We start from the raw sequence: 26857 nt of genomic DNA, 5'->3' as shown, positions 1-26857 counted from the left end.
CGTGAAGTTTGGCACGCCGCACGGCTGCCTGTGGCGTGAACAATTTAAGCTTATAAGTATTGAAATCAAAAGGTACGCGCATTTAAGTCGCATATTTCGATAATCGAAAACGCACTCATCAAAACTTCCCGCTGACCTGAAATTATGGAATTTAACAAAAAGCAAGATTTCACAGAGCAAGTAAAGGAAAAAAAATCCGAAAATAAGTATCTTGTTGTTACAGCGCATATAAATTATTATTTTTTGCCACCATTTCTTGTCCATCTGTCTGTCTGTCCATCCATCTGTTAAGACCCCTTTTTCTCAGGAACGGGTATAGGTACCAAGCTGAAATTTATATTGGGTGCCAAGGTCTACAGTCCCTTGACAGTTTAAAAAACTTAAACTTCTAAGCAAACGCAATCAAAAGATATGACCATTTACGTCACATATTTTGATACTTGCAAACACGGTCATCAAAACCTATAGAGAGACGAACTGCCAGTATACATGTCAGGCGTGGTTGTGGTCTGGCGGTGAAGCACGGGCCTGGAAACCCAGTGGTCGTGGAATCCAATCTCGGCCGGACCACGGATGTTCGAGTCTTCGTTGTAAGCTGGCCTTAACAGCTCGACGATGTTAGGAGTCGCCACGATCATCATTTCATTCAGACTGGACTTTCAACTGTAGGTCCCTTTTGGCCAGTTGGATAACTGGGTGTGTTATGGACACGCAAGTCGAGGCACTGACCTCCAATACAAAGACTCGCACCAGGGCACTGAGCCATGCGAAACTATTGTTATTATTATTGTCTATACAGGGTGAAAAGTATTTAAACCGACAAAGTCTGGGAGGTTGTAGGGGACATCAAAATAAATATTTTTCCCTAATGTCATTTTCTCGTATGAGGAGTATTTAAACCGGTGGAGGCCGTATTACGATCTTCAGTTGTTAGAGGGCGTATTACGATCGTCAGTTGTTAGAGGGCGTATTACGCTCTTCAGTTGTAGGCAACTGCTGTCCAAGAGTGTAGTAGTGCATTGTCTCTGTTTACTAATGGAGCGTTGCGCCTGGAGTGAGTACACTGATATGGTTGGTGCGTACTACGTAGCGCACCACAACGGACGAGCTGCACAGCGGGTTTATCGACAACAATATCCTAATCGCCGTATCCCGCATCATACGACCTTTGCTGCTGTGTACCAACGTCTGCGTGAGACCGGGCCATTTAGCAGATTACCTGGGCAGGGACGCCGTCGCACGGTAAGAACGCTGCAATTTGAGGAAGCTGTCTTGCAGCATGTGGAGCGGGATCCTTCAATCAGCACTCGTGCAATTGCACGTAACATGGGGACGAATCACACGAATGAAAGAACAGTCCTTCGAGAGCAACTGTTACGTCCATTTCACATACAGCGTGTCCACAACCTGGAACCAGTTGATTATCCTCCCAGAGCATTGCCAGAATTGCTGGAAGACGTCCCGCTCCCAACAAGACAACGCATGTGGTTCCAACATGACGGGGTGCCGGCACATTTCAATCGTCGTGTACGTCGATTCCTGGACCGACGGTTCCCAGAAACGTTCAAAAAAATGGTTCAAATGGCTCTGAGCACTATGGGACTCAACTAATGTGGTCATAAGTCCCCTAGAACTTAGAACTACTTAAACCTAACTAACCTAAGGACATCACACACATCCATGCCCGAGGCAGGATTCGAACCTGCGACCATAGCGGTCGCGCGGTTCCAGACTGTAGTGCCTAGAACCGCTCGGCCACTCCGGCCGGCCCCAGAAACGTGGATTGGCAGAAGTGGTCATGTACTGTGGCCTGCTCGATCCCCAGATATGTCCCCTCTGGACTTCTTGGTGTGGAGAGAGATGCGCAACCTTGTTTATGCAACTCCTGTTGCATCAGAAGAGGATCTGGTTGCCCAGATAGCAGTAGCAGCAGCAGCAGAAGCAGGAAGGAATCAGGATACTCCTGTGGTTTTTGCACGTGTCAGACAGAACATGATCCGACGGTGTAACCATTGTTTACGTGTCAATGGAGGCATTTTTGAAAATCTACTGTAATTGAAATTGGGTTGTGTTAATGTGTTGTGTCTTGGTCATAACAAAATGGAAAAGTGTTTGTTGGTTTAATTAATTTGCCGCCAGAGAAATCTTCCTCTACCGGTTTAAATACTCCTCACAGGAAAAAAATGATATCAGGGAAAAATATTTGTTTTGATGTCCCCTACAACCTCCCAGAGCTTCTCGGTTTAAATACTTTTCACCCTGTACAGACAATTAAGTTTGCACTGGAGCCTGAGAGCGCGAGTCCCACGCACATTTGTCCGGTTTTTGGAATTACCAGCACCGCCCTCGCATTGAGGACTTCTCCCTCACCAGCACAAACGCCTTCGCTCATCGATCTCTCAGAGCGGAGCCAGATTTGTTGGAAGGGTTCTGAGAAAATTCAGTGCATCAGTAACGAAAATTCACAAACAAGATGCTAGTGTGAGCGATTCTAGAGTGTTGTTCCAGTGTGTGGCTTTTTTATCAAGTACGCGAGGCAGCAGACATGGAACGAATTCTGAGACGCACCGCTAGGATCTCAACAGGCCGGTATCTACATCTGCACTACTAGTCATTAAAATTGCTACATCACGAAGATGATGTGCCACAGACGCGAAATTTAACCGACAGGAAGGAGATGCTGTGATATGCAAATGATTAGCTTTTCAGAGAATTCACACAAGGTTGGCGCTGGTGGCGACACTTACAACGTGCTGACATAAGGAGAGTTTAAAACCGATTTCTCATACACCAACAGCAGTTGACCGGCGTTGCCTAGTGGAACGTTGTTGTGATGCCACGTGTAAGGAGGAGAAATGCGTACCATCACGTTTCCGATTTTGATAAAGGTCGGATTGTAGCCTTTCGCGATTGCGGTTTATCGTATCGCGACATTGCTGCTCGCGTTGGTCGACATACAATGAATATGGAATCGGTGGGTTCAGGAGGGACGCCGGAACGGAACGCCGTGCTGGATCCCAACGGCCCCGTATCCCTAGCAGTCGAGATGACAGGCATCTTACCCGCATGGCTGTAACGGATCGTGCAGCCACGTCTCGATCCCTGAGTCAACAGATGGGGACGTACGCAAGACAACAACCATCTGCATGAACAGTTCGATGACGTTTACAGCAACACGGAATATCACCTCGTAGGCCACGCCTGCGGTTACCCTTGACGCTGCATCACAGGAGCGCCTGCGATGGTGGGTGCACGAATGGCAAAACGCCATTTTTTCGGATGAATCCAGGTTCTGTTTACAACATCATGATGGTCGCATCCGTGTGTGGCGACATCGCGGTGAACGCACTTTGGAAGCGTATATCCGTCATCGCCATACTGGCGTATCACCCGGCGTGATGGTATGGCGTGCCATTGGTTACACGTCTCGGCCACCGTCGCACTGACGCCACTTTGAACAGTTGCGTTACGACCCGTGGCTCTACCCTTCATTCGATCCCTGCGAAACGCTACATTTCAGTAGGATAATGCACGACCGCAAGTCGCAGGTCCTGTACAAGCTTTTCTGGATACAGGAAATGTTCGACTGCTGCCCTGGCCAGCACATTCTCCAGATCTCTCATCAATTGAAAACGTCTGGTCAGTGGTGGCCGAGCAACTGGGTCGTCACAATACGCCAGTCACCACTGTTGATGAACTGTGGTATCGTGTTGAAGCTACATGGACAGCTGTACCTGAACACGCCATCCAAACTCTGTTTGACTCAATGCCCAGGCGTATCAAGGCCGTTATTACGGGCAGAGGTGGTTGTACGGGGGTACTGATTTCTCAGGATCTATGCACCCAAATTGCGTGAAAATGTAATCACATGTCAGTTATAGTATAATATATTCGTCCAATGAATACCCGTTTATAATTTGCATTTCTTCTTGGTGTAGCAATTTTAATGGCCCCTAGTGTACATAGATACACTAAGGTGCTTGGCGGAGGGCACCCTGTACCACTACTTGTCATTTTCCCTGCTGTTCCAGTAGCAAACAGAGCGCGGGAGAAACGACTGTCTGTACGCCTCCGTATGAGCCCTAATTCCTCGTATCTTATCTTCGTGGTCCTTAGGCGCACACAGTGTATGTTAGCGGGAGCACAATCGTCCTGTAGTCAGCTTCAAATTCCGGATCTCTAAATTTTCTCAGTTGTGTTTCCCGCAAACAGCGCTCCCTCTTGGGATCCCCATTTGAGATCCCAAAGCATCTCCGCAACACTGAAGTTTTGTTCGAACGTAGTGGCAACAAATCTAGCAGCCCGCCTCTGAGTTGCTTCGATGTCTTCCTTCAATCCGGCCTGGTACGCTTCCCAAACACTCGGGCAGTACTCAAGAATAGGTCGCACCAGCGTCCTATATGCTGTCTCCCTTCCTACTCATCCGCAATAACTTACATTTTTATTCATTTAGAACAAGCTCCCATTCATGACAATGATGTCTAAGTGGTCTTGTATCTTCCTACAGTCTCTCAGCTTCAACACCTTACCGTTTACCACAGCATCATCAGCAAACTGCAGATTGCTCCCCACCCCGACCGCAAAATCATTTATGTATACAGAGAAGAACAGCGGTTCTGCCGTACTTCACTGAGGCACTCCTGACGATACCCTTGTCTCTGATGAACACTCGCCGTCGAGAGCAACATACTGGGTTCTATTACTTAAGAAGTCGTCGAGCCAGTGGCGTATCTGTGAACTTATTCCATATGCTCGTACCTTCGTTAAAAGCCCGCAATGGGGCGCCGTGTCAAACGCTTTCGGGAAATCCAGAAATATGGACTCTGCCTGTTGGCCCGCACCAATGTCTAATATAAAGGGTCAGGGAACCTGAATGGGAATCCTCGGGAGAAAGACAAAGTAGTTCTCACGAAACCCTACACCATTTAGAGGACTGTATTCGTAGATCACTGTGCGGCCATCAGACTGCCACCAATTTATACCTCGCATAGGGATCGTGAGAAATAGATGATATTACAGAAGGCATGTGTTTCTCTCACTTAACACCCGAATGGAATAGGAATGAGAATCGCTAATAATGGTACAATCTTCCCTCCGCCATGTACTGTACACTGGCTTGCAGAGTCTACGTGTAGATGTAGATCACAGTGAACAAGAGTCACGAAGAGGGCACGGAAGGGAAGCTATTACGCCATACTTTCTAAGAATGTGATGTAATACTGTGAACGTATACGAGAAGAATGGATACGAAGTAACGCTTACGTCGTAAATGGTTTACGGCAGGTATAAACTCGAGTGTGCAGCGAAAGCTATCTGTAGTCAAGGAAACTCGTAACCACTAATAATGGAACCAATGGCGGAGTGGTGGGGCTAGCTAGGTTGTAGAACTGTTGCAGCTATACTTGTGAAGTGGCACAGAACATCGACTTCAGCCGGAGGCAATTTTTTTTTTTTACGAATACTGTCCATCGCGACATTGAATGCCGCAGCTGCGGTCATATAACGCTCCCCGATGACGTACACATGGTGTCGCAGAAGGAATGCCCAACATTGAGCGATATGACAGGAACAATGATTTCGGAGCAAAATAGTACAGTAAATATAGGTTCTAAGAAGCACACGTCAACAGCCATGACCACTACATCATCGACACTCTGAAACAAATCTCTTCTACTTCAAGCTCTTTCCTTCCCATATTTTGCGAAAAAGTGGTGCTGCAAAACTATTTTATGTACGTAAATTGGATATTGCCGATAATATCTCCCGGGAACACTGCCCGCTATAGGACTCGCAGCCACGTTCATGAATCGTCCGCCAATTTGAAGCGGATGAAGGCGGCTTTCTTGCAAGGTGTGTGACAACGGGCAAAATGTGGGTTCACCACTTTGATCCTTAAACGAAACAAGTCACAACAATGGAAACATCCTTCATCCACTACCGCCCAAAATGAAAATACGGGTGCAAAAATCAGCCGGTTAGGTGACGGGATCGGTCTTCTAGGACGTCATATTCTCCATATTTGGCTCCATCAGACTTTTTTATTTTCCCAAACCTAAAAAAGACATGAACATTATTGAGCATATCTGGCATGCCTTGCAACACGCTGTCCAGAAGAGATCTCCACCCCCTCGTACTCTTACGGATTTATGGTCGCCTGTGCAGGATTCAGGAAGTCACTTCCACCCAGCACTACTTTAGACAAGACATTGGTCAAGCCCATACCGTGTCGTGTTGCAGCACTTGTGCTTCTTCGCGGGGGCCCTACACGATATTACGATGGTGTACCAGTGTCTTTGGCTCTTCAGTGTAGATCGTCATGGGGTGTGGAGACACGCACGAGGAAGGAGGGTGAGTGGGTGGGGGGTGGGTGGGGGACAAGCCACGCCTGTCTCCCACAGTGCTGCCACCTTACCCTGTGCCTCACTCTTCCACAGAAACACAGGAATCTCGAACGGTAGCAACGATTGCTTAAATGTTCAGAACTGAAAATGAAATCCTCTAATGCGCTGTCTTTTTTAATAAAGATCCTTACTGCTACAATTATGTATACTTATCACGGGGAAAAGAAACAGTGCGAAATAGAGTAAACTAGACAGCAGACAACAAAGATACTTCACGCACAATTGACAGCTAATTAAAATGTTGGCCGCAGCCAGAAAGAAATGACTAGCAGCCGAAGCCTTGCGACTTCCACCAATTCGGAGCCTACAGAGCCGATCAGTCAACTTAAGCTTCGTATACATCTAGCGACAAAATCGCGGATCACGAATCGTGGGACAATTTTCAGGGCTGTGCCACGACTTATTTCTCGGGTTCTGCGACTGTCGCGATACGAATGTCCCGTGTCTCGGGATGCGCCTCGAAATGGGGAACATGCGACAGTGTTTCCCGACTTATTGTAGGCTGTACGTTTTCAGAGTCAGATTCTACTTGCCCACGAGAGAGCATTGTGAAAAAATTAATGATTTTGAAGCGATGACATGTCTTTGAAATGTGACGTCCCACGAGTACAAAAACAGATGCAAAATGGGACATGCTGTGGAGCGTATGGCCAAAAAATACGAAATGTCACAACACTACATGGGAAAGAAAATTACAGAATTTAATATCCACAGGTCGGGGGAAGAACATAAGAATGTGGTAATTCTCCGAAAAAATCAAATTGGTTTGGTTATCACCCATTACAATTTTTACTACAAGGCATGCAACCCAGAGGAGATCTGCGTATAGACAACAATGAAGACACTCTCAATTAAGTAAATTTGTTTATTTTTATTTCATCATTTACCCAATGGAGTACACTGACATTTACGTCGTGGACTATAATGCGAAATGTTAGTTAAGTAGGTATTATTTGTTATCCTGACTAAAAATTGTAAGTATGCATATTGAACAAATTAATATTTCCTCATCCACATATTAATGCCACATTTTATAATAATTTTGTAGCGTCATTGTTGTTGTCTATCTTATCTTTGCCTCTTAATCCCAATTGTAACCGGTTTCCTTCAACGTTTACTGATGACTGAACGTGGAACTACTCCGGTGGCGTACACGGGCGTCTCTGTTTTGGGGAATATAGCGATGCAGACTGGCCGCTAGGTGTGTACGACAGTTGACACCATGGGCGTAAGAAGAATTGAGAGAAGAATTGACCTTAAAATCGATTGTAATGTAATCTTTATTTCAAATCTACCGCGTTTTCAAACTGCGGCTCGTTGGCGACAATATTGCCACCAATGGCTGGACTGAGCCTCAAAGGAATGCGGTTTGTCTGGAGCCCTGGAAATTCCAGGTAGGGCAGTCCCTGCATCAGGGCCACCCTAGTTGTCGCAAGTCCGAAGCTAGGCACAATGAGAAGTTATTATTCACACGGCAGCAGCTTACTACCACCATCGGCATCCCGCTTCCCGGAAACTGCAGAAACTGTTACTGACGTGGTGAGAATTTTTTTTTAAAACGTTTATTTTAAGTAAAGTTATGTATAAGGGAAACGACTAGTGTGTGCAATATCATACCTGTTTTTTTTTTAATGTTTTCTTTCTACATTTACATTTGTATAATTGTGCTCCGCAAGGTACGACATGGTACGTGAGACACTGCTACTGAAGTACCCCCTCACCTCCCCGTCGGTTCCCTAATCGTTATTATAATGATCGCGCGGTTCCAGACTGAAGCGCGTAGAACCGCTCGACCACACTGGCCGGTCTCAGATATCCTTCCGTTATTTGTACTCAGAACTTCTTTGTTCGTATTCGGTGACCTTACTGTTTATTCAACTGTTCATTTCTGACGTTAAATTTGTTTACGCAAAAAACAAGATCATATTCAATGTGACCTACCTCAAATTTTACTTGAGTCCCCCCAGTCACTATTCCGTTTTGTCACCAATTCCATAATCGATTTTGAAATGTCTTTGTAACGTCACGAACCCGATTTCTTTTTAATCGGAATCTACATTTCATTTTTCATGCAATCCTGTGATACGTTTTTCGCACAAAACTGACGATCGATAAATGTAGGACTTCTTTCCAATTGTCTGTACCCGTTTTTGCATAACGATCCTTTTAATATGATTTCCTGCATTTATCAACAACAATAACGGTACAGTTCACCAAAACCAACATGTTTACCATACGTTCTCGTCTTAGTTCTGTCAATAAACATTTGAATGTCTTTTTCCTTCGTCGTGTCAAATTTGCTTCGTTCATAACACTTTCACTGCAAATAAACCTTTCAGACGTCGTGCTGACTCCCTCTGACGAACGTAAGCAAACAATGCTCAGCTGATAACGGTTGCCTCCTCCACTGCCAGATTTATTATTTATGAAAATACAGTGTGCAAATACAAAACTGAGTCATATTGTTGTGGTCCTAGTTTTATTATTAACATTCATCTTTTCCTGTAGTTTTCTGCATGATATCTTTCACAATGTTCATTGCACAGTTCACAAACTCTGCATTCATTCGGCTGGTAAAATCTATTGTTTTGCCAGGGCTTGTGTGTAAACCATGTGTTGCGTATCGTGTTACTTACTACACGCCGGAGTTCATATTGTGTGTGTTTCCATTCTTCTGTCACTGTGGCATCGGTTGAACAGAAGCAGCGGGAACACGTTTTCGTCAGCGGGGCAACAAAAATCCAGAGAATGAGCGCACTGCTAAATAAATGAAACAACAAGACTGAATACTACAAAAAGCCAATGCATGGAAAGTCAAAAAATTACTGTCACTAACCAAGCGTTTTCCATAAAATTGGTAACTGGCGATATTTACTAACGAACGATGTTTTCCGACACTTTCTTTGAGATTTTGGCTATATATTTAGATGCTCCACAACTTTTCTCCTCGAAATTTTTTCGTCAAATTGGTCAATCTCAGATATTGCACGTATTATGGCGACTGTAATATTAGTAATTTTCGCCTCACAAACATTAATATACGCTCAATAGTAAACGCCTGATGGCCTAAAGTTATCGAACAATTGTAAAGGAAAAGAAATGAACCATCGCATAGCAGCGACAGAATCTATTATTCTTTATCTTTGCCGTTCTTGCGCGGTGCCAGTAAATCTCTATGTACATGTATCGATTAATGGTGTAAAAAAGAATTCTGTTGTTTCAAGACAAATGAGGCTTTTGGCGCCTCACCTTTTACTGTTTGTATTCCATGAGAGGCGGACGCGGACTTGCTGCGTTCCGCAACTGTATTTTATATTCCATCTGAAAATATTGAGTGAAAATGCTAAATGTTATTTTTTTTCAATCAGAAAGCATGTAGTTTCTGGTAACTGATTACGAACAGACAGCATCAAGAGGACATTTTGACTTATGTATAAAGTATTTAACCACTATGGTCATCTATTGTAATTTAATATGAAAAGGTACGTAGCATTAAAAAAAAAGTGTGTTAAAGATAAGTGTGCTTATTTTCATAAATTAACCTTGATGATTCCATCTCCTTAATTACCTGGATGATAATTATTTTGTGTTACTTCATCATCAGAAATTACGATCACGCTGATGGGCCGAACGCAGCATGAGGCAGAAGGAACATTATCGTTTTCCTATTATTTCTGAACCAACTTTTTTGTGTAGTGTTGCATTTCTTTTAAAGTCTATAAATCTTCTGGTCCCCTAGTGTTGATCCGGGTATGACTACATCGCGACTATAAAAATGCACAGAAATGATAATGTTTCTTCCTAACGATCTCAAATATATATCAATATGCTGCTCTTATGCAGGTATTTAATGCTCAACGTATGTTATTATAATAGTGTAATCAATCCCTGATTCTGTTGCCAAGTGGCCCACCAAAATATTCACCTTTCTGACATAAAAAAAAGTAAAAAAAAATTTTTTTTTCGTCCCCCAAGAGCAACGCTACACGACGAAACGAGTGTTTATCTAAAGGTGAAAAACTGGTGTTTTCTAATGTAGCTTTTCTGCACCGCCAAATGTAATCAAATTGTAAAGTATTCTTTCCCAATCGATACAGAACGTAATACCCGACTGATTTTCATTGAGATTGAAATTCCATTCAGAAATCGGGCAAAGCTCGGATTATGCATATCTGAGGCCTATTTGACTGGTTCAGTTTTCAGAACTCCACAGATTTGTGTGTGGCAGAATGGTAATTTTCTTGTCCTAGTAGCTGTTGCCCGTCATTTAGTGAGTGTGTTTTACTAAAGTTAAATCAGCACACTTGCAATCTGACTAAAACCAGCCGAATAAAATTAATAATAACCAGTTACATGTTTGCGAAAATAGAGGCAAAGAAAAGAAAAAAAATGGTTCAAATGCTCTAAGAACTATGGGACTTAACAGCTGAGGTCATCAGCCCCTAAACTTAGAACTACTTTAAAACCTAACTAACCTAAGGACATCACACACATCCATGCACGAGGCAGGATTCGAACCTGCGACCGTAGCAGCAGCGCGGTTCCGGACTGAAGCGCCTACAACCGCTCGGTCACAGCGGCCGGCAAAGAAAATGAAAGCTGAGAATACAAATAAATCTAAGGGCTTGGAATATTGGAAAAAATGGTGCTCACAATCTGGTGCATTTAAAGACGCATCTTCAACTGTCGAGCCGGCCAGTCCTAATGTGACGTGTGGAGACAGTGAAGACGTAGTGATTGCTGAGGCCTCATTATCAGAAAGAGCTACAAGCGCGGGTACGTCTGGCTACTCAGCGGTCGTCTTGCACACTGCCTCCCAGCATCAATCAACCTGCAACATCGAGCGGGGCACTTAGAAGTTTTCGTGATGTCTCATCTGCTTCGAATGGTTTTGCTACATTAGACATAGTTTTATATTCAAATCAAAATTCACAACTGGACGATTGTCTACAGGGACAAATTTTAAAAGGCGCTTGGGTACCGTCTAATGATTACAAATTTCCTGTTTCGTCAAAACGAAACTGAAGCTTTCAACTGAAATGGTTGGACAGATTCCCTTGGGTGTAGTATTCAGATTTTAAAAAAATGGAGCCTTCTGCAAAAACTGTGTCATTATGGGTCGTTCATGTGAAGGCAAGACAAACAATCAGCGAATAGGAAAACTCGTGTGTGAGCCTTTTTCAAACTGGGAAAAAGCGTTGGAGGTGTTTCAAATGCATGCACAAACTTCCTATCAGAAGCGAAATTCGGAGATGGCACACTATTTTCTTAAAACTGTTTCCTCAAAGATGTCTACGGTAACCGAACAATCGTCTGCAGAGAGAAAACGACAGCAAGAAGACAATAAAAGGAAACTGACATCCATAGCAAAAGCTATAATTTTTTGTGGTAAACAAGGCATTCCTTAGAGGACATACTGACTCTGGACTAGTTTACACATTACTGGAACCTCAGCGACAGCTAATGAACGGTGGCAACTTTCGAGTGTTACTGCGTTATGCTAATGAGTATGGAGATAAACATATTTTGGAGCATTTGTCTACAGCTCCAAAGAGCGCTTTATATGCCAGCCCACAAATTCAAAATGAAATGATTGCTATTTGTGGTTAAATGGAAATGGGCGTTTGTCGTCATTGGCAGGGAGTCCCCTTACGGGGCAGATCCGACCGCCTTGGTGCAAGTCTTATTACATTTGACGCCACACTGGGCCACATGCGCGCCGGATGGGGATGAAATGATGATGATCACAACACAACATCCAGTCCCTCAGCGGAGAAAATCCCCGACCCAGCCGGGAATCGAACCCGGGCCCATAGGACGGCAAACCGTCACGCTGACCACTCAGCTATCGGGACGGACTGTGGTGAAATTATACAACTAAAATAATTGATACGGTAAAGAAAGCCAGAATATTTAGTATTCTTGCTGATGAAACTACTGACTTTGCTTACGGTATGTTGATTCGGAGAAAGTTAATCACCATAAAATTAAGGAAATGTTCCTCGAATATATTCCAACTATCGATGTTACTGGATTCGGCCTTGCAAAGCTAATCATTAAAGCATTCAAAAAACATGGACTTGACTGTTCCCGTGTAGTTTTGAGTGGAGGATATGACGGTGCTGCAGTTTTGCATGGTGCCCAAGCGTATGTTCGTAAGGAATGCGCCCGTGCTCTTTATGTACATTGCAGCGCATACTCGCTTAAGCTTGCAATTGCTGACGCATGTTCACGAACAGAAATCGGAAATTGCGTGGGGATTGTGCGTGCAGTCTGTTGGGTCATACTTCAGTCATTGTGATCAACACACTGCCGTATTAAAAGACGAAATTCGCGAACTGTTGCCAACTGGACACAAAAAAAACTTGCTTGCACTATGTGAAACACGATGGGTCCACAAGCACGAAGCAGTCATCCGTTTTCAAGGAAATTTGTCCAGCAATGGTAGCCGCCCTCGAAAAACTGCAGTCTAGCCATAACAAGGACACGTCAAGACAAGCTGTCCAAATGATAAACACACATCGTTCCTCAAATTTTGTGATGAGTTTAGTGGTCCTTCAAAAAGTGATGAGCTACACACTATCGATATCAAAACAGCTGCAAGGAACCAATATAGACCTTATTGCAACATTTCATCATGTTGACAACGTTCTTTAACGCCTTGCAGTTGTTGAGAGTCAATGCTGAAGATGAATTTACGCAGATTTTTGCAGAAGCGAAGCTAATGTCAGAGGAAAATGGTGCTACGCTGCATACGCCACGCCTTACTGGGAAGCAGTTGAACCGCTCTGATACACCTGCAGTGGATGTAATTACATATTACAGAGTGAATTTACTTATTCCATTCCTTGAGCACCCAATTCAACAGTTAACTGAAAGATTCACAAAGCGTCGCAAATTAATATGTGCTCTTTATGGTCTATTGCCAGAAAATTTTGATAAAATCACTGACATTGATGAGGCGATATCAATGAATTCGTAACTTCTTCCGGAGAAAAGCACATCAGTAATAAAAGCAGAATTACACATTTGGAAGGCACAGATGACTTCAAAGAGAGTTAGTAAAATCTGCTTTGGAGTACTTAGATCTGTGTGATTCAAATTTGTATCCAAACATTTATGTACTGCTTCAGATTTTGGTAACAGTACCAGTTTCAACAGCTGCTCCAGAACGAACATTTTCCAGCTTAAGGAGATTAAAAAATTATCTTAGCAACACAGTTTCCGAAAATACGCTCAACGGTTTGGCTCTAATGAACATACATTACTGCATAGAACTTGATGCGTCAGAATTCGTAGATTCCTTTTCGGAACACAAAGACTTGTTATATAAATGTGTATTTGCTAAAATAAAAAATTCTAAAACTGTTACTTTCAAGGGAACCTCCCCATCGCACCCCCCTCAGATTTAGATATAAGTTGGCACACTGGATAGGCCGTGAAAAACTGAACACAGATCAATCGAGGAAACAGGAAGAAGTTGTGTGGAACTATGAAAAAATAAGCAAAATATACAAACTGAGTAGTCCATGCGTAAGATAGGCAACATCAAGGGTAGTGTGAGCTCAGGAGCGCCGTGTTCCCGTGGTTAGCGTGACCAGCTGCGGAACGAGAGGTCCATGGTTCAAGTCTTCCCTCGAGTGAAAAGTTTAATTTCTTTATTTTCGCAAAGTTATGATCTGCCCGTTCGTTCATTGATGTCTCTGTTCACTGTAATAAGTTTAGTGTCTGTGTTTTGCGACCGCACCGGTAAACCGTGCGATTAGTAGACGAAAGGACGTGCCTCTCCAATGGGAACCGAAAACATTTGATCGCAAGGTCATAGGTCAACCGATTCCTCCACAGGAAAACGCGTCTGATATATTCTATACGACACTGGTGACGGCATGTGCGTCACATGACAGGAATATGTTGTCGATCCACCTAACTTGTACACTTGGCGAATGGGTAAAAAGATTCTTCTACCTTGCCCGATTTAGGTTTTCTTGTGGATATGATAATCACCCCAAAAAAGTGATGAAAACATAAAGAGTTTGTCACATAAACTGCAACAAATGAATGCAACAGTTTCACAGTCGCACAGTTTTCCCTGTGCTCTGTCAAAACATATGTATCTAACGTTCTCAAATTTTTCCGTGTGAAGACCGTCAAATCCTGCATATGTCCAAGCAAATCTGAACATGTCCTGGAATTTTGGAGAGCGAAGTTGATTGTGTGTGAGTGCCTGAACTTTGATAATTGTCTGAAAATAATAAAATTAAAATTTTCACTCGAGGGTAGACTTGAACCAAGGACCTCTCGTTCCGCAGCTGCTCACGCTGACCACGGGACCACGGCGCTCCTGAGCTCACGCTCTCCTTGATGTTGCCTACCTTGCGCATGGACTACTCAGTTTTTATATTTTGCTTATTTTTTTCATAGTTCCACACAACTTCTTCCTGTTTTCTCGATTGATCTGTGTTCAGTTTTTCAAGGCCTATCCACTGTGCCAACTTATAACAAAATCTGAGGGGGGGGGGGGGTGCGATGGGGGGGTTCCCTTGTTTGTAATTCTGCTATTTCCATTCTAATACACACATAGTATACAGTTCATTTGTAGTACCTATAGCAATACATGAAGACACTGGTTACGTATTTATGACTAAAAAAACTTAAATTCTACTTACGCCTTTGCAGTGTTTCTTCCTAATATGATATGTCTACCAAATCTGCTGCTAGCAACAACAGTTATTGTGCAGTTTGTTGCTACTGCTGATGTCAGTATGTGTTAACGTAAGTTCTATTATAAAAGTACCCATTCAATACGTCTTAACGAAAATTGTACTGCTATCACAGTTCTTGTTATGCCTCTTTTTCATTGAACGAATTAACGTGGACTACATTTCGTAAATGCAGAACCTCCTCTATTAAGTCCACACAAGATAGGAAGCATTAAAGTTTATTCACACTAATTATGATTTATGCAAATTTGTACAGTTTAGTACTCTAACTGAAAATAGTCCATAAACTATTCTAAATGGACCTATAATCTTCTAGAAATTTTCTTGCCAGTAGCGGGCCATTGCCTACCTTAGCAATCTAACACTATTACAACATACATAATTTAATTTCAGATTCATTACCATTGATAAGGATTACATTTGAACATTCACGTTCCTACTCCGCGCTTTTTTTCTGTCATTTCTGCCACAGTACTAAGCAGTGTGGCGCAAGAGACCCGGAGACAACCCCAGAGTTGACTACACAGGTATTGGTTTTCCACGGTTTCCCAGATCACTGTAGGCGAATGCCGCAATGCTTCCTTGAAAAGCCCACTCCTGCTTCCTTCCCCTCCGTTAATAAAAAAAAGTACGGCCAAATCTCCGTCTCTAATGGCCTTAGCTGTCGCCCAGACATGAACACTAAACTCACTTCCTTACTGCTACCACAGAAGATGTCGATGGGCCTATGAAGTGGAAGCCGAACATTTGTTGTAAGCACTGAGCAAAACGGAAATTATTTTCTTCACTTGTTGGATGGACGTGGATTGCGCAGATGTTCACTGCGATCTCTAAGCAGTGTTTACTGCCATACAAAAACATCTTCATGGAGATACCATCGACAAAAGAATTTTACTATTTTTGATTAATGATAATATTTATCAGTTAAATGATCTACATAATAGAATGAAACATTCCACGTGGGAAAAATATATATATAAAAAACAAAGATGCTGTGACTTACCAAACGAGAAAGCACTTGTAGATAGAAACCATAAAAAACACACACACAAAATTCAAGCTTTCGCAACCCACAGTTGCTTCATCAGGAAAGAGGGAAGGAGAGGGAAAGACGAAAGGATGTGGGTTTTAAGGGAGACGGTAAGGAGTGATCCCACACCCTTTCGTCTTTCCCTCTCCTTCCCTCTTTCCTGATGAAGCAACCTTGGGTTCTGAAAGCTTGAAATTTGTGTGTGTTTTTTTTTTATTGTGCCTATCCACCAGCGCTTTCTCGTTCGGTAAGTCACAGCATCTTTGTTATATATATTACAACTCTGCTTTATTACGATGTCCATTTGTTGAACACCCCCCCCCCCCCTCTCCCCCGGAAATCATATCCTGACTACGCCTATGGTTGACACACTACACGGGCAGCCCCTTTCGTCGCGCGCCATATTGCATTTCCTTTGTAGCAACTCTTGAGCGGTCGCTTACTTTATATGGAACCACTGTCTTATTATGAGGGCCAACTTTTCAGTTTCTACAAAACATATAAAGTTTTTGGCGCAAGTCAATTTGTTGTTTCTCTAGAAATAGAATATATTCCACAGTGCTCTTCAACAAAGTGCGGGAGAGTGTGATAGAACGGCAGATTTTGATAACCCGCATAGCCCTCTGTTTAACAGTATGAATCAAAATCTGGCATACGACGATGATGTGTGTATGCTGTCTGGAAGACTGAAAGAATTGGGAGAAGGATTTGGCAGACTAGGAAAGAGGCACAACAGTTCGGACTCCGAGTAAATAACACCAAAACACAGTATCTCTTAGCTTCTAGGAAAAATACTCTTGTTAAAGACAAATATATTTTAACCGAGTGGAGGCAGTTATGAGAGATCTGAGAAATTCCAATACCTGGGAATGCTGGCTACGTAAGATAACAGTACAAGAGAGAAAATAAAAGCATGTATTGCTGCGGGAAATAGAGCTTACTGGGCCCTGATTAAAGTCTTTCAGTGAAGCAGCACGAGCAGAAAATCCTAGGCGACAGTCATAAGGCCGGTGGAAATGTGTGGCTCAGAAACACGGATAGTGACAGTAGTAGAAGAGGATTTCTTGACAAGAGGGGAGAGGAAAATATTAAGAAACATTTTTTTGCAGCTGTGAGTTGGGGCAATGAAGAATACGGAGAAACGAGGAACTGGAAGAACTGTACAGTAATGCTGACTTACGGAAATCAGGTGTATCAGACTGACGTGGATCGGCCACGTAGAGCGAATGCCTGAGGACATATCTGTCTGGGTAGTCTACAGAGGAAACTCACGTTGCAGGAGGATGTCTGGAGGACGCGGAAAACGATCTGAGAAAGAAGAGGGAGGAAACGAAAAGAAGATCGTCAACACTGGGCTGTCATTCTCAGGGGGGCACAGGCCCTACATGGGCTGTAGCGCCAAGGTGTAAGAATGTCACACTAATTCTACGATTTGTACTTACTTTATATATAATTATTAATGAAATCACATACATAAAATGTCAAATTAATTCCATCGCGCTTTTTTAGAATAAAGAATCGTAAATTAGTAAATTCTAAATTACCTAAATGTGTTAACTATAAACCTCCGACCGCCACCCCTTTTTTTTTTTTTTTTTGCTCAGAGGTTACGGTTAGTGTTAAGTGTATTATGTGCGACCCAAAATACTCTTCTTCTTCTTCTTCTTCTTCTAAAGCGGCCCAGCTAAGCTATAAGGTTGAACATCCCTGGCCAAGACCGAGGAAAGCTCGACAAGTGCGCCGAAATGCGACGACAATGCTCACGGTGTTTTCCGATTTTAATAGCGTAGTGCACCATGGGTTTTTGACCCAAGGTAGAACTATCGATAATGAGTTTTTTTGTTTTTTTTTTTTTACAAGATCCACGCTGTTTGCTTGATGCAATCATAAAAAAGTGGGATTTGTGGCGAAAGACTGCTAACATTTCGATGCTTCTTCGCGAATTTTCGTCCAAAACCAATACTGTAATGATACCACAGCGTCCATATTCGCTAGACGCAGTCTCATGCGACTCTTTTCTATTCTCTGAAATTAACAGAACCTTAAGAGCCGTCGTTTTGCAAGCTTAGATGAGATTAAAACGCATGCCTGAGAGAACTAAAAGCTGTCCCAAGGACAGAGTTCCAGAAGTGTTTCGGGAATTGAAAGAAGCGCTGGCAAACATATACGATAATATCTAATGAGAACTGTTTTGAAGGGGATAACGTTGATGTGTACGAATAAATATTTGAGTTTCAACGGCGTGAGGAGATGAGAATCGTTGTCCAGGGTTTCTCCTCTGGGATGACTGAACAAAATAAGATCGTTAGCGATAAACCAGATGAAGCTGTCATATCCGCGAACGCTGCTTCGGACATCACAGAGCTTTTCTAGATGAGGTGGTGCACCCCTGCCTTCCTCTGACTTCTGAACTGACTTATCCAGCCAGTTACAGGGGAATAAACAATTCGACGTAGATCCTGAATCACCGCAAGTCTCTCGAGGAACAGGAGGTTCCAAATGATTGGAAAAGAGCACAGATAGTTCCAGTTTTCAAGAAGGGTCGTCGAGCAGATGCGCAAAACTATCGATCTGTTGTAGAATTTTAGAACATGTATTTTGCTCGCGTATCATGTCATTTCTGGAAACCCAAAATCTACTCTGTAGGAATCAACATGGATTCCGGAAACAGCGATCGTGTGAGACCCAACTCGCTTTTATTTGTTCATGAGACCCAGAAAATATTAGATACAGGCTCCCAGGTAGATACCATTTTCCTTGACTTCCGGAAGGCGTTCGATACAGTTCTGCACTGTCGCCTGATAAAGTAAGAGCCTACGGAATATCAGACCAGCTGTGTGGCTGGACTGAAGAGTTTTCAGCAAACAGAACACAGCATGTTGTTATCAACGGAGAGACGTCTACAGACGTTAAAGTAACCTCTGGCGTCCCACGGGGGAATGTTATGGGACCATTGCTTTTCACAATATATATAAATGACCTAGTAGATAGTGTCGGAAGTTCCATGCGGCTTTTCGCGGATGATGCTGTAATCTACAGAGAAGTTGCAGCATTAGAAAGTTGCAGCGAAATGCAGGAAGATCTGCAGCGGATAGGCACTTGGTGCAGGGAGTGGCAACTGACCCTTAACGTAGACAGATGTAATGTATTGCGAATACATAGAAAGAGTGAGTCCATCAACAAAGGAGGTGGCTTACAAAACACTCGTTCGACCTATACTTGAGTATTGCTCATCAGTGTGGGATCCATACCAGGTCGGGCTGACAGATGAGATAGAGAAGATCCAAAGAAGAGCGGCGCGTTTCGTCACAGGGTTATTTGGTAAGCATGATAGCTTTACGGAGATGTTTAGCAAACTCGAGTGGCAGACTCTGCAAGAGAGGCGCTCTGAATCGCGGTGTAGCTTGCTGTCCAGGTTTCGAGAGGGTGCGTTTCTGGACGAGGTATCGAATGTATTGCTTCCCCCTACTTATACCTCCCGTGGAGACCACGAATGTAAAATTAGAGAGATTCGAGCGCGCACGGAGGCTTTCCAGCAGTCGTTCTTCCCGCGAACCATAGGCGACTGGAACAGGAAATGGAGGTAATGACAGTGGCACGTAAAGTGCCCTCCGCCACACACAGTTGGGTGGCTTGCGGAGTATAAATGTAGATGTAGATGTATAGCTTGGCATTTTTCAAATTAACAACACTGCGAGAGGGGAAAGAAGTGGTATAAGGTGTAAAAATCTTAGGACTGACCGGAGATCGAACTCGAGGCTTTTGGATCCATAGACTGGCACTTTCACACTGAGCATCCAAGCCACACGAAAGACCGTAATGCGTTGATTCGTTGTATTTCCTCCTTAAGCCACCATTTCCTGACATGCTGCGAGACCGCTGGCACTGCCACGATGCAGAATGATCGAACGTTTCCTGCTGTTTTTCCTGATTTCGTCAGTTTTGTCTTTTACATACAGTATAATTTTTTACACTGTTCTTGGCCTTTTATCTGTAGAGACTTTTGGAAATGTTTCACGGGACCTCAAAATTACGCTGTACACGTGTTGATTACCTTAGCTGTGACTGTACCTACAGACATATTCATTTATTTTCATATCTATCTTTTGCCAGTAACACTAGGACAGAAGACCTGTCAATGTATTGCTCTGTTTGAAGTGCTAACAAAATTAGAGAGCTGGTGTAGCAGTGTGGTACAAAGCCTGTCCCTTCTTCTCCCGTATCCAGGTGATCTCCTCCTCCAAGGTCCGTGAATTAAGAGGGGGGTGGGGGGGGGGGGAGGGAGGCGGAGGGCCCAAAAATAACAAATAAAGAATGACACAAATTTCATAATACTAATTTATTTTTGAATATAATGCCGGTGTATACTAATACACTTTGCGAGCACGCTCAGATAACTTCTACAAACAGTTCAAATAAAAGGTCTTCGATTTCGACTCCAACGAAGCGTTCACAGTATCGTCATTGTCAACTCATCGTCCTTTGAGGTCTTTTTTAGGTTTGGGAAAATAAAAAAGTCTGATGGAGCCAGATATGGAGAATATGGCGGATGACGTAACAATTCGAGCCTGCAGCCACGCTGAGGTTCGTGTTGCGAGGGCTTTGGGCTTTGTGCGCCCGTGCGTTGTGCTGATGCAAGAGAACACGGCGCGCCAATATTCCGCGCCTTATAATTGTCCCTCTCTCTTCTCTCGAACGGTGCAGGAGGGTGCAACAGTATGATGCATTGACAGTTACGCCGTTTTGCAAGTAATCCACCGTAGTTACCCCTTCTGCGTCCTAGAAGACCGATCGCGTCACCTAACCGGCTGATTTTTGCACCCGTATTTTTCTTTTGGGCGGTAGTGGATGAAGGATGTTTCCATTGTTGTGACTTGTTTCGTTTAAGTATCAAAGTGGTGAACCCACATTTTGCCGATTGTCACACACCTTGCAAGAAAGCCGTCTTCATCCGCTTCAAATTGGCGGACGATTTCTTCACAACACTGCACACGCTCCCATCTCCGATCTGGATTCAAGTCTTTCGGGGCCCGCCGAGATGAAACTTTCCGCATTCCCAAAATATCCACAACAATGTCATGAGCAGGCCCATGGGAGTTTCCAATGTTGTTTGAATGTGCTGCACCGTTGTTCGACGATCCTGCAAATTCCGCTTCGTGAATTGCAGCCACTGTTTCCATCAGCGGCAACGGTGACGTGCCTACTGCTCGTTGGCGCATCTCCCACGTTTGAAGTCAGACGCCCAGTTTTTTCACTGTTGCATAATAAGTGTATTCCGCATGTCCTCCGTAATTTCCTTGGGCGCCATTCCCTTCAAACGGAGATATTCAATCACAGCGCGGTTCTTGATTCTCTCAATATTCGCCATTTCGCTTACACTACGATATACAACGCCTCCTAGCGGCAAAACTAGCTGGAGTCACGAATTGCATACCCACAAAGAGGCAACATAAAGGTAGGTGGTGGTGGTTGTAGAAGACATTACGGTAACTACCTCGGGACAGAAACTTTTCGACGGCCCTTCGTATTGTTCTCCGTACGACCATCGAGTCTCTGTGCTATCCTGCAGGGCAACGTCGCACAGTTGATGAACTACTGGCCTTAATATTCTGAAGTAATGTTATTCAAATCCCGCGCTAAACAGGTATTATGCAGCTTTCTTAAGCCTCTGGGACGGTGTCTTCAGATGCGCCAGCTGATTTTACACATATCCTCGTTCGACACACGCCTGTGCACAATCTTCCACCGCCAGCTTTACCTGAAACCCCAAACTTCTCTGCCACTCCCCTTTGCCTGTTTCATTTAATCCAAGCTGACAACCTCACTACTTCACTCATTCACTGTATACGTCTCACTACCGGCAGATAGCGGGCTTTTATGTACTTTGTGCAATGTACAAAAATGGCAAACAAATTCTTGTATACCTCTCAGCATTAACTATTCATCGATCCTCTAAAGTAGGCTGTTCCAGCGTTTAATGTCTCGTTTAAGTGTACGACGCCTGCTGTAGGCTGATGTTTAAAAGTATGAAATCCGTCCTAGCGAATGCTAAAAGATCCCAAACAACAATATTTCATCTTTTACTTTCATATAAAAAACATAAAATTTGCTGTGCGTTCCGGGTCAAAGAATAACTATTGTGAGAGAATACGTTACATTGTAGTTTGTATTGTATTGAACTGGGGTCCTAGAAACGGCGGAGAGGCTTCGTCCCCGCCGTAGCCCTCAGTGGTTCACAACCCCACAACAGGATACAGCACCCCACCGCCGCCCCACACCGAACCCAGGGTTACTGTGCGGTTTGACCCCAGTGGAACCCCTCCCCCACCCATCTCACACCAGACGAGTGTAACCCCAATGTTTGCGTGGTAGAGTAATTATGGTGTACGCGTACGTGGAGAAAGTGTTTATGCAGCAATCGCCAACATACGGTAACTGAGGTGGAATACGGGGAACCAGCACGCATTTGCCGAGGCAGATGGAAAACCGCCTTAAAAACCATCCACAGACTGGCTGGCACACCACTAATCCGGCAGGCGGATTCATGCCGGGGACCGGCACGCCTTCTCGCCAGGAAAGCAGTGCGTTAGACCGCACAGCTAGCAGCGCGGACTTACATTATACACTCCTGGAAATGGAAAAAAGAACACATTGACACCGGTGTGTCAGACCCACCATACTTGCTCCGGACACTGCGAGAGGGCTGTACAAGCAATGATCACACGCACGGCACAGCGGACACACCAGGAACCGCGGTGTTGGCCGTCGAATGGCGCTAGCTGCGCAGCATTTGTGCACCGCCGCCGTCAGTGTCAGCCAGTTTGCCGTGGCATACGGAGCTCCATCGCAGTCTTTAACACTGGTAGCATGCCGCGACAGCGTGGACGTGAACCGTATGTGCAGTTGACGGACTTTGAGCGAGGGCGTATAGTGGGCATGCGGGAGGCCGGGTGGACGTACCGCCGAATTGCTCAACACGTGGGGCGTGAGGTCTCCACAGTACATCGATGTTGTCGCCAGTGGTCGGCGGAAGGTGCACGTGCCCGTCGACCTGGGACCGGACCGCAGCGACGCACGGATACACGCCAAGACCGTAGGATCCTACGCAGTGCCGTAGGGGACCGCACCGCCACTTCCCAGCAAATTAGGGACACTGTTGCTCCTGGGGTATCGGCGAGGACCATTCGCAACCGTCTCCATGAAGCTGGGCTACGGTCCCGCACACCGTTAGGCCGTCTTCCGCTCACGCCCCAACATCGTGCAGCCCGCCTCCAGTGGTGTCGCGACAGGCGTGAATGGAGGGACGAATGGAGACGTGTCGTCTTCAGCGATGAGAGTCGCTTCTGCCTTGGTGCCAATGATGGTCGTATGCGTGTTTGGCGCCGTGCAGGTGAGCGCCACAATCAGGACTGCATACGACCGAGGCACACAGGGCCAACACCCGGCATCATGGTGTGGGGAGCGATCTCCTACACTGGCCGTACACCACTGGTGATCGTCGAGGGGACACTGAATAGTGCACGGTACATCCAAACCGTCATCGAACCCATCGTTCTACCATTCCTAGACCGGCAAGGGAACTTGCTGTTCCAACAGGACAATGCACGTCCGCATGTATCCCGTGCCACCCAACGTGCTCTAGAAGGTGTAAGTCAACTACCCTGGCCAGCAAGATCTCCGGATCTGTCCCCCATTGAGCATGTTTGGGACTGGATGAAGCGTCGTCTCACGCGGTCTGCACGCCCAGCACGAACGCTGGTCCAACTGAGGCGCCAGGTGGAAATGGCATGGCAAGCCGTTCCACAGGACTACATCCAGCATCTCTACGATCGTCTCCATGGGAGAATAGCAGCCTGCATTGCTGCGAAAGGTGGATATACACTGTACTAGTGCCGACATTGTGCATGCTCTGTTGCCTGTGTCTATGTGCCTGTGGTTCTGTCAGTGTGATGTATCTGACCCCAGGAATGTGTCAATAAAGTTTCCCCTTCCTGGGACAATGAATTCACGGTGTTCTTATTTCAATTTCCAGGAGTGTAGATGGTTGCACATTAAAGACGTGTTATTACATTAAGTCTTATGAGCTCTATACTGCATTATCTGAGGTTTCTTCCGTGAGCACTAGTAAAGTTGCAACACCAAAAGTCATTTCTGAGTAATAAACAGAAGTTATTGTATCACGGGAGTGATCAAATGCGCCCAACTATTATCTATCGCAGTAGTACTTATAGCAAGAATACAGTTGCAGATCAAAGAAAATTAAGTTCGGTTCTCCTCATTAAGCAATGCTGAGAAGGAAAGTTCATTACTTTAAAATCCAAGTGATGCGGTCAAGAAAGGGGAGGTACAACATTGTGGCTATAAAAAGACGTCGTAAGAATTTTCCTCATGCCCAAAACCACAATCACTGTGCAAGAGCTTGGTAAGAGAATATAAGAAACTTTAAAAACCATTAATGAAATATAGGGATTCCAAAATTGGCGACACAAATTGTAAGAATTTCTGTAACATACGTCTGACTTTCTGAGCTCAGACATGTCGTCGTATCATTACCTATACTGATTATACAGTATAGAAACTGCCTCATGGGACTTACTCATGGGCTACCCGCTAGGTTCACAGTGTGCACAAACCACTTTGCCACCCCCGCCTAAGAGAGTGAGGCAAGTAGCCCTATTCTGTATCATCCATACTGTTCGGTTCTGTAGGTTAGCCTCGGTAGTGACGTCATTTCCAGTTCAGTAGCTGAAGTTGCTATTCTGTGTGCTACTGAGGCCTGTTACTGATTGGTCCACCTGCTGATTTTTCATCTACTGTACCGAGAGATTGTGAGATGTTGGTAGGGCCACTCGTTGAGTTCAGTGTGCTTTGACTGCAGAGACAATTTGTTATTTTGGAAATACTGAGTGATTTTTAGTTTTGGATGTGAGGACTATGTTCAACTGAAGAATCAGCAGGACACATCCAAGTGGAAAGGGAGTTCATAAGTGTTATCATTCATGTATTTCAGCTGAGAATCATGAAAGTGGACATGGTACTGTTAATGGCGGCAAGAGAGATGAAGGCAGAAAAGCAACTTGAGGAAATGCAGCGCTGTGCAATTCGCCAACATAATCTGCAGGATGAGGTAAACTCTTTTGAAATACCAGAGAGGAACTTTAAGGGAGGTACTCACTGAACAGGAAGGCGGCGCATAATTCGATTGAAGAACTGCGGCCATACAGGAGAGCCCTTCAACGAGCTACAGCCATTCCTTTCCACCTGAAGATATATTTGTTTAGCAAGTCCTGAAATGACTAAATCAGTTGAACAGTCCGTATCAGTCATCAAATTTTTGAGGAAACCCAGACATACTGGTCGAAACCGATCAGTAGTGAAGTGTTTTACTGCACCCTGGCACGCACAAACAACAGACACATAGTAGCAATACATGAAGCCATTTCAGTGTCACTGGGATGTGAACGTACGAACTTCTCATTTTCTTCCACCATTTCCACTGATATCTTGTATGTGACCAACACTAGTCACTGTAAACACACTTTTCTAAAACAAAAATGGGAATCGCGTGGCTGGTATTGTGTCGGCTGGCCACTTTGGGTGTAGGGCACTGTGCAAGCTGCAGTGCCCGTTCAGGGTGCGCAGTCATCGGGTGAGTGTGCCTGCGTCTGTGGTCACTTGTCTTTGATTGGCTGGTCCGAGGAGAGACAGCAACACGACAAGGGGCCCACCTCGGTACCTCAGGAGCCGTAGCGACTCATTGCCGAACGGCTTGCAGAATTGCAGGGAGGCTCAGCTGCAGTAACTCTACCACTCCGTGTGCTTGCCTACCAAATTGATTGGCAGAGAGACTGAGCAATACAGATTTCGATTGTAGGGCAGTAAGGTAGTGTATGCTACAAACCGGCTGCCTGAATGCCCACGTGTTAGCTGTCTGCCCATTCCTGCTCGGCTGCCTGTGAACGGGCACTCGAGCTGCAACAACCTACTAAAACAATAGTCACAACACATTCATTGCAACTAAAGACAAGGCATCATGTTCTTGGAATTTCTTCACAAATAAATCACTTTTAATGGTTTCGCCCCATCTTGGAACACTCAAACAGTTGATAGCTGTTCACCTTCCCACAAACATCTTTTTCATTACCAAATGTTCAAGTAAAATCTAATGTACTGCAGTAATTGACAATCCTGCCTCCCACAGTAGGTCATGTGACAATCATCTGCAGAGTTTCACGATGATTCTTACTCCATTTTAAACGCTAGATCCCCCTATAACTGGCTGGTTAAGTCAGTTCAAAGGTTGAGGCAGGCAGTGACACAGTACCATGTCTAGAAAGTTCAAACCAACCTTTGGACTGAAAACAATTTACCCATTTCTTATTTCTTATTGCAACTTAAATAACTTAATTTTTTTCCTATTTCAGATCTTTTTCAAATTTCCGGCTTCAACCCAACATTGTTGGTATATGAATAACTGGTTGGATGTCCTGTATTTAATCAAAAGAAAAATGTAATTTTGTTTCATTGAATCAAAAAGTTGCCTTTCATATCCATACTAAGAGTATGCATGGGTAGGGGCAAGGGTTGGGCTGCACTCCCCCTCCCCCCTACTCTTTGGGAGGGGAAAAATATAGTGTAATCAAGCATTTTTCTTTCATGAAAATTATTTAAAAGCCGTTATTACATAGGTGTTTAACAGGGTCAGA

The 26857-nt window shown here is 44.3% G+C and overlaps 1 protein-coding gene across 2 annotated transcripts in view; it reads right to left on the bottom strand.

Moving 5' to 3' along the window:
* The window catches only part of LOC126106308 (proteoglycan 4-like), a 452483-nt gene that overhangs the window by 409906 nt on the left and 15720 nt on the right, over positions 1–26857 (bottom strand). The window contains exon 2 of one of the 2 annotated variants that reach the window (XM_049912527.1): positions 11055–11232. The exons of the other annotated variant lie outside the window; for it this stretch is intronic. The gene's annotated coding sequence lies outside the window, so the exon portion shown is untranslated. The remainder of the gene's footprint in view (positions 1–11054; positions 11233–26857) is intronic. 2 annotated transcript variants of the gene reach the window in all.

This window comes from Schistocerca cancellata, chromosome 10 (assembly GCF_023864275.1).
Source record: "Schistocerca cancellata isolate TAMUIC-IGC-003103 chromosome 10, iqSchCanc2.1, whole genome shotgun sequence".
Taxonomy (NCBI): domain Eukaryota; kingdom Metazoa; phylum Arthropoda; class Insecta; order Orthoptera; family Acrididae; genus Schistocerca; species Schistocerca cancellata.
This window is presented reverse-complemented; position numbering and strand designations above follow the sequence as displayed.